The sequence below is a fragment of the Sebastes fasciatus genome, chromosome 22 (genome assembly GCF_043250625.1).
Source record: "Sebastes fasciatus isolate fSebFas1 chromosome 22, fSebFas1.pri, whole genome shotgun sequence".
NCBI lineage: Eukaryota > Metazoa > Chordata > Actinopteri > Perciformes > Sebastidae > Sebastes > Sebastes fasciatus.
Window position 1 is genome coordinate 12433031 of NC_133816.1, and position 9878 is coordinate 12442908.

The 9878-nt window shown below is 40.0% G+C and overlaps 1 long non-coding RNA gene across 2 annotated transcripts in view; it reads left to right on the forward strand.

Annotated features, from left to right (window-relative positions):
- The window catches only part of LOC141760312 (uncharacterized), a 29342-nt gene extending 21366 nt beyond the window's left edge, over window positions 1-7976 (forward strand). The window contains exons 3-4 of one of the 2 annotated variants that reach the window (XR_012592328.1): window positions 2970-3141; window positions 7741-7976. This is a non-coding gene — a long non-coding RNA (uncharacterized LOC141760312). The remainder of the gene's footprint in view (window positions 1-2969; window positions 3142-7740) is intronic. The other variant, XR_012592326.1, reaches the window with a different exon arrangement.
- The last annotated feature ends 1902 nt before the right edge of the window (window positions 7977-9878 follow it).

Below are 9878 nucleotides of genomic sequence, written 5' to 3' on the forward strand. Positions count from 1 at the left end.
CGCACACTCACAAAAAACGGTCACAGTATCTGTTGCTTTTTCCAAGATGTGGGTGAGGTCTGGTGTCCGTTGAGGCCATGGAAGATGCTCCACTGTATTCTGGCAGTGCGTATTGAGGCCTGATGATCTCGGACTGTAGCAACGAAACGAGGAAAAGAAGGAAAAATGGCTCCATACTGTATTACGACCACGCAGAGAAATCATCTGACCTGAAGGCGTTCTTTGGCTCTGCAGATGTGAACCGGTGTTGATGTGGGATCAAATGATGACAAACAACTAATCAGATCATGTTTCGAAGGTTGCGATTCAGGTTGTGAGTCCTTGTGGCACAGAGGTGGTAGGGCAGCGCTGTAATTTATCTTTCTTGTGAGTTGAGTCCATTGATGGTATCCGTGACGGTCAACTTGTGATTGTGCATCATGCAGTTAGTTTGGTACCGGTCATGCTCTGTAAAAAATCTCCACCGTGTAAATCATTTATAGTTGTCCAGCAAGAAAGATTATTTCAACATGTTTCCAATACCAGATCAACTTGTTTCAAGAATTTTCTAGAAATGTGTCAGTAGTTTGAAACGAGACAGAATAAAGCAGAATCAAGAGAAAAGAAACTCGTACAATTCCTGAAACGAGTTGATTTTTATTGGAAAATAGTCAAAGCATCTCATCAAACTAGCAGGTCTTTCTTCCTTACCTCCGTTCCTTCTTTCCTTTCATAATTCCTTCGTTCGTTCGTTCCTTCCTTCTCTCCTCCCATCCTTCCCTCTTCCTTTCCTCCTTTCCTTCTTCCCTCCCTTATTCCCTTCCTTCCATACTTCCTTTTTTCCTTCCATACTTCCTTCTTTCGTTCCTTCTTCTCTTCATTGCTTCTTTCCTTCCTTCTTCTCTACAAGTTAAGAACCAGTGACTTGGCCCTTTGATTTCTTTTAGTTGCCATATTTTATTTTAAGAACTTGTACACACTAGTATGAAACGCCTCTTTTACAGCCCAAATGCTCCCAATCCAGCTCTAAAGTCCAATATCACATGGTGTTCTGGTTATTTTGTTTATTTCTCCAGCCAGCGTGCAAACACTCTTGATCTAAGTAGAAGAAAAATAGTCCTTCCAAGATTGACTTCATTATACTCACACTATAAATCTTTAATCTGCTCCTCACCTCCACCCAGAGCTGTGAATCCCGCTCTCTGCCGGCCCATCAAACTTTCATGAGGGTAATCGAGATAAACCTGAAATGGAATAACCGCTCCTTCCATATAATCCCAGAGGAAAGGTGAAAGAAAAACGTGTTCAAGGTGTTAAAAGGTGCCAGGCGGCTCTGTGAATTAGCTTTTTCCACCCAAAGGTGATGCTCGCACGGCCATTGAATTTCATCCCAATAGAATATTCTACATGAGGTTAAGTCTATCCTGCATAAACTTGGACATTTTGTACTAAAACATGACAGGAATTGTTCTTTTTTATCAAGAGATTAAGGAAGTAAGGAGTTTAGATGAGGGTCTGTTGCTGCAGTTGACATAAGAGAGAGAGAGTGTGTCAGGGTGCGTGAGTGTTTCATAAGTTTGTACAGTCATGTAATTCCCTGCTAGTCTGTCGTACAAAGATTTTTTCCCAGTATTATATAATGCAGCTTAGATAAGGTGAACGGGCCATTCAAGGATCTGCTGCGGGCTGACTGTGTGTATGTGTGTGTGTGTGTGTGTGTGTGTACTTCTGTGTCTGTACACAGTATGAGACGACGTAAAAAAAACAACGTACACGGACAAAACATTCAGGCATGCGTGCATCTCTACAGTGTTATACATCTGCATGCATTAAATAACGAGCAAAACGCAGCATAGAGTACATGCTGTACAGATGGGACAGCGTGTTCACCACTAGAGAGCGCTCATCCTCTGTGAACTTTTGACCCCCGCTGCTGGGCATTCAGACAATATCACATCTGTTATTATGTGATCCGGCTTTGATTAATTAGGCGAATAGGATGGTACGCACTGACTCTATGACTGTCCAAATGAGGACGGAGCCGACGCCGGACAATTAAAGGGGGGCAAAGCAAACGGAGAGCGTGAAGTGATGCAAATTGACAAACTATGAAACAACGTGGGATGAGGAGGAAGAAGAGAGGAGCTGACAGGAGTGGTCATAGATGCGAGTGTGTTCTGCTAGATGCACTCAAAGACATGTTGCTGTGACGGTGTGGATTAAAATACACAGCAGCTTTCTGTCTCTCTCAGCTGATCTCCGATCTGTACTCTTTTATCCCTTTCTCCCATGGATGGATTATTGAACAGGCTTTAGCAGCTGCAAAGAGACACAAAATGACTACAAATGCCACAGCCATGTCGTTCGTAGTCATTTTGTGTCTCTTTCAGTCTGGGTGTCTTGCTCCTATGCAGGAGGGGTGGGAGGAATTTTACATGTCTGTGCCCCGGGACAAGCTGTCTTATTATCCAGCCATGCTTTCTATCTAGGGCTGCGTGATTACGGCCAAAATGATAATCACGATTATTTCGATCCCGATTATTCATTGATTTTAGGGACAAAATATTTTATTGCACGAATAAACAGAGCACTGCTTTTTCTTCCATGTTGGGCTACATTTCTGCTAATGTAAAAATCTTTGCATCAAATTAAGACTGGTCCTTATTCAAAGTGCGTCTCCTAGGAACGAAATTAAATTCGACCAAAACTTTAAGGCTTGGAAGTTGTCCGTGTTTTCGTCTTACAACTTTAACCCTTTCGCAGTGTGTTTTCATCAAAGTTAATTATAACATTATAGCATTTATACATCGCAGTCGATCATGTTCATTTAATTGTGGTAAACCAAAATTGTGATCGCGACTACTATTAGATTAATTGTGCATCCCTATTTCTATCCCACATCGTCAATTTCCTCGTTCCCTCTGTTTCCCTCTTGGTTGTAGTCATACTAGCCTCTTCCTCCTCCCGCTGCTCTCTTTTTTTTTCTTCAGCCTTCAGGCATCTGCCACCATGAGCTGATCAGAGGACGCTCACTACTAACCAGAAATGCTCATCATCCCCTTCCTCTTGCGTCCTGACCTGCAGCTGAACTCGCCTCACAGCTCCGAGGAGGCCGCCGAGACGGAGGAGCAAAATGTCAAAGATGGGGTGAAAAAGCAGCAGGTCTGACTTTTCTCACATCCTTTGCTGGACTGCAGTACTTTTTCTAATGTCTTGTACTTGCCTTGCATCTCTTAAAATACTGAAAAAAATATAATTCACCTATTATGTATATATTTTTCAACATCAACACCTCTGTGTACCAAATGTCCAGATTGCGTTTAGGCCAGTTTATCCCAGTCAAAGAAGTGCAACTAAAAATATTTGTAGGACATTCCAGATGAGAGGTTCTGCCTTTTGCTCACGGTAAAAAATACAATCTTTAATTCATGCTGCAAGATACACGACATGTCGCTTTCATTGTCAAAGGCCCTCCTCAGATATCGCACTGAATAAATAAAATCTATATGCATTTATTTTTTTTTCTCAGCAAGTGGAAGTAAGCTGTCATATCTGGAGGATGTCTTGGTGTGTTTCAGTTCAATGGGTCCTTGAAAAAAGAATGAATTACATCCCTGAAAAACGATTCACTGCGGAGGCATCGTAACTTATTCAGTCATAAGAGGGAAGCTTGAGATCAAATACAGTAAACCTGCTGTAGATACAGAGTTAAATGTGCTGTATGAAATTGCTTAAGATACAGTATGTATATTGAAAATGTAAAAAATCCTTCGTCATCATTGTTTTTTTAGCAAACGTAACTTTGAGTATACATTTCACTCCGCTCATTTAGCTTCTTTACTGCGTGCCATGCTGGATAAGAACACTGCGAGTTTTGATTTGCGACACGCTCTGACAGCTGCTTGCACAAGACTAGATGAGCCAATCGCCTCGGCCGCCGCCAGCCTCTCAGCCAATAGGACGCCACGGGGCCCTCGGGGGGGTGTGTCTCATTAGCTAGATTCCAGGACCTGGCTCTGGCCCACTGGACGCACTCAGCCGGAAAGGATGCAGTCCAGAGGGGGATTCATCATCTGCGGCATCGTCTCCTCTTCCTCGCTCTTTCTCTCTCCCCTCTCTCTTCGGGAAAGGAGTGGGCAGGGGGAGGCGAGAAAGTAGAACACACAGAGAAGCACAAAAATGCCAAAATCAAGTATTTGTTCCTAATTTTCTTGAAAACATTCAACGCTTAGTTATTTAAAAACCATGATTTCACACATCAACAGTTGAGGCTTCTTTCGAGATCAGCCGAAGGTGAAGCGTGTGTTCTCGCAGACATCTGGCCACCTCTTTACCCCAGGCGGAACACTGTGTGCTTTTGTGGCCCTCCCTTTTCGCTAAAACTATTTTGGGTACAGACTCCAGAGGGCCTGTGTGGGACCATGGGTGGTTTATGTAACTGGTCAGGGCGGGCTATCAAATTCTGAAAGGCTAACGTTATCTAAACGTGCCCCCTGGGAGGTGGTCGGGGTGGGGGCAGATCTGGAACTCCTCATGGTCCATCAGGTTGAATATAAATCCTCGCCCTCGAGGGACCAGCATTGACCTTTACAGCCACGATCATGCAAATGTCTACCTGTCCACCACACCGGACGCCACTTCGGCCTTTGCCTGCTATTTCATGAGCGGTGACGTCTGCAGGAAAAGGAATTATTAAAGTTAATGTCCCAAACTCATCAGGAAGTCTCCTCAAATGGACTGTTTGACCACATCTGAACCAATATCCATTTATTAACATGAACCTATAGAGTGGTCAAATTAGTCCATTTGAGGGGACTTCCTGCCGAGTTAAAGAGCTAAAAACGACAAAGTAAGTGTCATGCAGGAGAGGGATTTTCCACTGCCTGGCAGCCCAAACGTTGTTTCCTATTAATGTCTTATAACTATCTATATCTATAAAGCTGAAGTAAATGACTTATTAACCATTAATAAAGACATTAATTACCGGTCACCGTAAGTAAGTAAGTAAAACTTTTATATAGCACATTTTTAATCACAGGTTACAAAGTGCTTTACAATAACCTCAGTACAAAAAACACACATGCAAGATTGAATACTAATCAAAAATACATACGACGCAATGCACTTAAAAACACCGAAAGCATACTCCAACAAGTTATCACACACATCAACCGTTGGACTTATAGAACCTGATTGAAAGCCAACTTAAAGAAAAGGGTTTTAGACGTATTTTGAGATAGTCAACAGACTCGGATCTAACTTAAGTGGGGAGATTGTTCCACAGTCTGGGTGCTAGGACAGAGAAAGAGCAGTCGCCTTTTGGTTAGCAGTTTTAAACCATTTTAAACACATGGTTAACAAAACCAAACAAAAAATGCAACAACACTACTTCATTAGGTTTAGGCAACAAAACTACTGTGTGGAGTTTGCATGTTCTCCCCGTGTCAGCGTGGGTTTTCTCTGGTTCTCCGGCTTCCTCCCACAGTCCAAAGACATGCAGGTTAGGTTACTTGTTGACTCTAAATTACCTTTAGGTGTGAATGTGAGCGTGAATGGTTATCTGTCTCTATGTGTCAGCCCTGCGATAGTCTGGCGACCTGCCTTTGCCCAATGTCAGCTGGGATCGTCTCCAACCCTTGAATAGGATAAGCGGTTACAGATAATGGATGCATGGTTTGGAAATAATAACTACTTAAGTCAACGTTGACTTTTAGTTTCATACCTACTGTACAACTTCCTCCTGGGGGAAAGTCCTGTGTTTGTTTGATCCTCCCACCAACCACCCGTAATGGACTTTCTTGCTCGTTATATTCCTTATTATGCCACTTAACTTTGAATTCATTCATTAACTCGACACACTACGTCACCTTCTCTGCGCGTCGCTCGTTGTGCTACGTCACTTGCTACAGCTTTCCACGGACTATCATTACAAACGTATTTGTGACACGTCAAAGACACACGTAATCTGTGACAAAAAACCCTCCAAACATAATTGAAAATGTAGTTTAGTTGTATTGGAACGCAATTTTTTTAGGGGCTGAAATTGTGCTCTATTAGAAAGTGGTAACAAAGGAATTTACACAGTCTAAAACAAAATTGAGAGAGCAGGTTGTCTTTTGTCAATAGCCATAAAAGAAAAACAATTTCAAAATTAAACCAACGCAGTGATAAGAATGAACAGTTTCATTCAAAGCAAGATACGCTTTGATTGAAACACACTCACATGCGAGAAAATCTGATTTTGTGTTACAATGAGTCATCCTGAAACTGAAAATGATGTATTTGATGACAAAATCATTTTTGTCTTTCAAAATACTGACTTCTAGGTATTCTCTCCTCACAATAGCTATGCTTTTTTGTATTGTAATGACACCCATAGTTTTTTCCACTAACATCCAAACACACAATCAGAACATGATTTATCATAAGCCAGCACCAGACTGCCATGCTAATTACGGTGAGTCAGAAATAAACCTTGAGTATTAAAGCCACTTGAATATTGATGGAGGTGTTTAAACGGAATCACATTTATTTCCCTCCTGGGTCAAGTACTGAAAAGAAAAAACATTGTTGGAAGCACCATTATTCAAATGAGAGTGCACAGACCTTAATAGAAATCAGTCCAACCATTAACTTCTGTTTTAACGCAGCCCAGTAATTTTGTTTCAAACATTTGTAGACATGATTGACTGCGCTGTTCCTGTCTATTGTAGAGCATGTAAATGTGGCCTCATCCATATTTCCCAAAAAGCCTCAATCAGGACCTTAAAAGGCTCCAAATAAAGATAAATTAGGGTTACCATGTTGCCTTAATCTGAACTAATGCCAGCTAAAACCGAAATGAGTGCCCAAGAGTGGTTTCATCACTCACTGTTCGCTGATATGGAGCAAGGATTCACCTTTGAACTTGCAGATATAGCGGTGTTTTTTGTTTCCTGAATGGCCTTGAATGGAAAGAAGAAAGAGCGTGATGGCTGTTGGGATCAAAGTTCACATAAAAAAACATGTTTTGCATACTTATACTTGTTAAATCCTCGTGCCTAAACCTCTCTGACCTCGGTGTTAATAAACTTTTAGATCATCAGTTCATTCAGCCACGGTTAAGGAATGTGGTTTTTATACGCTTAAAAAAACGTCTTGTTCCAACAACAAACATTAGGACATCATGTATTTTTGGCTACATGCATGAAATAGAAATATACTATATCCTGAATGGCTAATGCATGGTTTGAAAGCAACAGTTTGACATTTTGGGAAATGGAGGATATTTGATATTTCCGATAACATCGTATTCCCCTCTACAATTTAGAATAAAGCTGTCTTTGCTCAATATTGTACGCCTATATCAAGCCTGGGTATCAACCCGTCTACCTATTTATCAATGTTCGGCTGCGCAACATTGCATTTCTAATGATGTACTCAAAAGTTTTTTTGTCTCGCAGCGTTGACGAGGTTAAAACTTCAAACAGCCTAAAACATTTTTAAACTATAAACCACCAATAATTAACGTCTTTGAATTTTTGCAGAAACCCCATCAAGCACTCTGTAATCAATCCAAGCTTATAACCAATAAATCAAGCGTTGTGATACTAAATGAGCTATGTGACGGTACGTCTGAGGATTTAGAAATGAAAAAGGGCGTCGCTTATGACATATTATGGCTTGTGTTGGATATGTTTAAAACATTATGCTAAAATGTGTGAAAAAGATGTCTGCAATTTGACAACTTTTTTTTTTTTTCTTTTCTTAATTTCTCCCCAGACGCTTTGAAAAACAGTCCCACCCTGCAGGGATGATCAAAGAAAGCAGGGGATCCAGTTTGACACAACACCTTCTCATCTCGCCTCTAAAGGCAGCTCGCATTGAATGGACAGATTAAAAAAACATTGCTGCCATGTTAGATACAGACCAGCACTCACACTCCATAATTATTAGCCCGATGATTGCACACGAGTGTTTTTGGCTGTTGCATCTGGCTCTACTGCGGATGATGGAAGTTGTTGTACGTATCCACTCGCATTTTTCCTGGCTGTCAAAAATTGCATTCTGAGAAAGCCGTACTCCTCTCATCAAGAGTCATAATTTACTTGTCAAAGCAGGAGTCCTCTCAGCGTGCGGGAGGCTCCCCGGGGTTATAATTGCGAGACGGTTTGGTTCTCCTGAAATGCCTCCAGTCAAGATGGAGCACAGGCCTGCTCATCAGGCTTTGTGTACTCTTTTCCTTTTAAAAGTAGCCATTTACACAGAAAATTGTAAAACCACGGCTAAAAAAAAAAGAAAAAAACATTTGACTAGCTTCACTACACTTTCACCATCAACTCCTTGTCATCAGTGACTTTCAACACTTACTTTGGTGCTCAGAGAGTCGTCTCTACGCTGACACAAGGTCCCCATCTTGTGGAGAGAGCATGAAAGTCTTTCCTTTACGGGTGGAGACGGTGCAGGTCAGCTGAGGTTCATCTGGTTTAATTTGCAGCTCATGCAGAATTTTATATGTTTTATTTTTAAAGCAATGAATAAGTCATTTATATGGATCATTCAGAAAGCAGGATGTTAAATTCAGTAATTGTCATTTACTGAACTTAAGTATAATTTTGAAGTACTTCTATTACTACTACTTGTATTTCTATTTTCTGCTGCTTTATACGTATAGTCCACTACATATCAGAGGGAATTATTGTACTTAGTAGTCGAATAATCGATCAGTCAATAGACAGAAAAATAATCGCAAAATATTTTGATAATTGATTAATCGTTAAAGTAAATTTTCATGCAAAAATGACAGAAAATGCTGTTTTCAGCCTCTCAAATATGGAGATTCCTCTGTTTTCTCATATTAAACTGAATATCTTTGAGTTTTAGACCGACAACATGAAATATTTAAAGACATCACCTCAGACTTTGAGAAACTGGAATGGACATTTTTCACTATTTTCTGACATTTTATAGACCAAACGATTAATCTATTAATCTAGAAAATAATCAGCAGATTAATCGATAAGGAAAGTAATCGTTAGTTGCAGCCCTACTTAGACTCCACTACATTCATTTGACAGCTATAGTATAGTAGGTTACTTTTCATATTAAGATTTCACATAAAAAACACTCATAAACACTTCTAAAATATGATGCATTGTTCATGATCTAACCAGTGGTTGTCAATCATTTTTGCTTGTGAGCCCTTACAAAAAAAGCAGCTTTTTCAAATATTTCACCAAAAAAGCAAAGATTAGAGAAACGTCCAAAAATTAATACAAATTTGTGGGTCAGAAATTTGTTTTTTCTTCCTTCCTGCCTCGTTAATCATTTCACAATCTATCAGATTTATCTTCAGACCCCCAAGTTGAGAACTACTGGACTAGAATTCTTATGTTCTTTTACTTAAAGTTGCTATTAATAACATTCAGCCACTAGATGTCGTATTCTCCCTCCCTCGTTCCATTGCATTTACTTCACAACAAGTTGTTGCCAGGCACTTACCGTCAATCTCAGCCATTTATCTCACAAGCCTTGTTAGAAGTGGGAACCGAACGTCAGATATCTTCCACTCAGATAAACAAAACATTCATTTTGGACACACCAAAATTTTAAAAATGATCAATTCACAATCATAATCATTTTTTTCAGGAAGAGCCATACTTTTATTCTGCACTTTTCTAAAGGCTCTGTGGATGTATTATGTTCAAGAAATATTCATCTACATAAAAATGTTATCAATAAGACCTTTAAAATGTTTACTTTGTGATTTTGGTACAAGGACTGGGCAATAATTTAGTAAGACAATTTATCGTCTTTAAATGGAATTAAATCGTGATTAAATTATATATCGAGATATCGTGATACGCAATTATGTCGTCTAACTTGATAATAAGCTACTAACTCAAATTTCTCAGAAACTT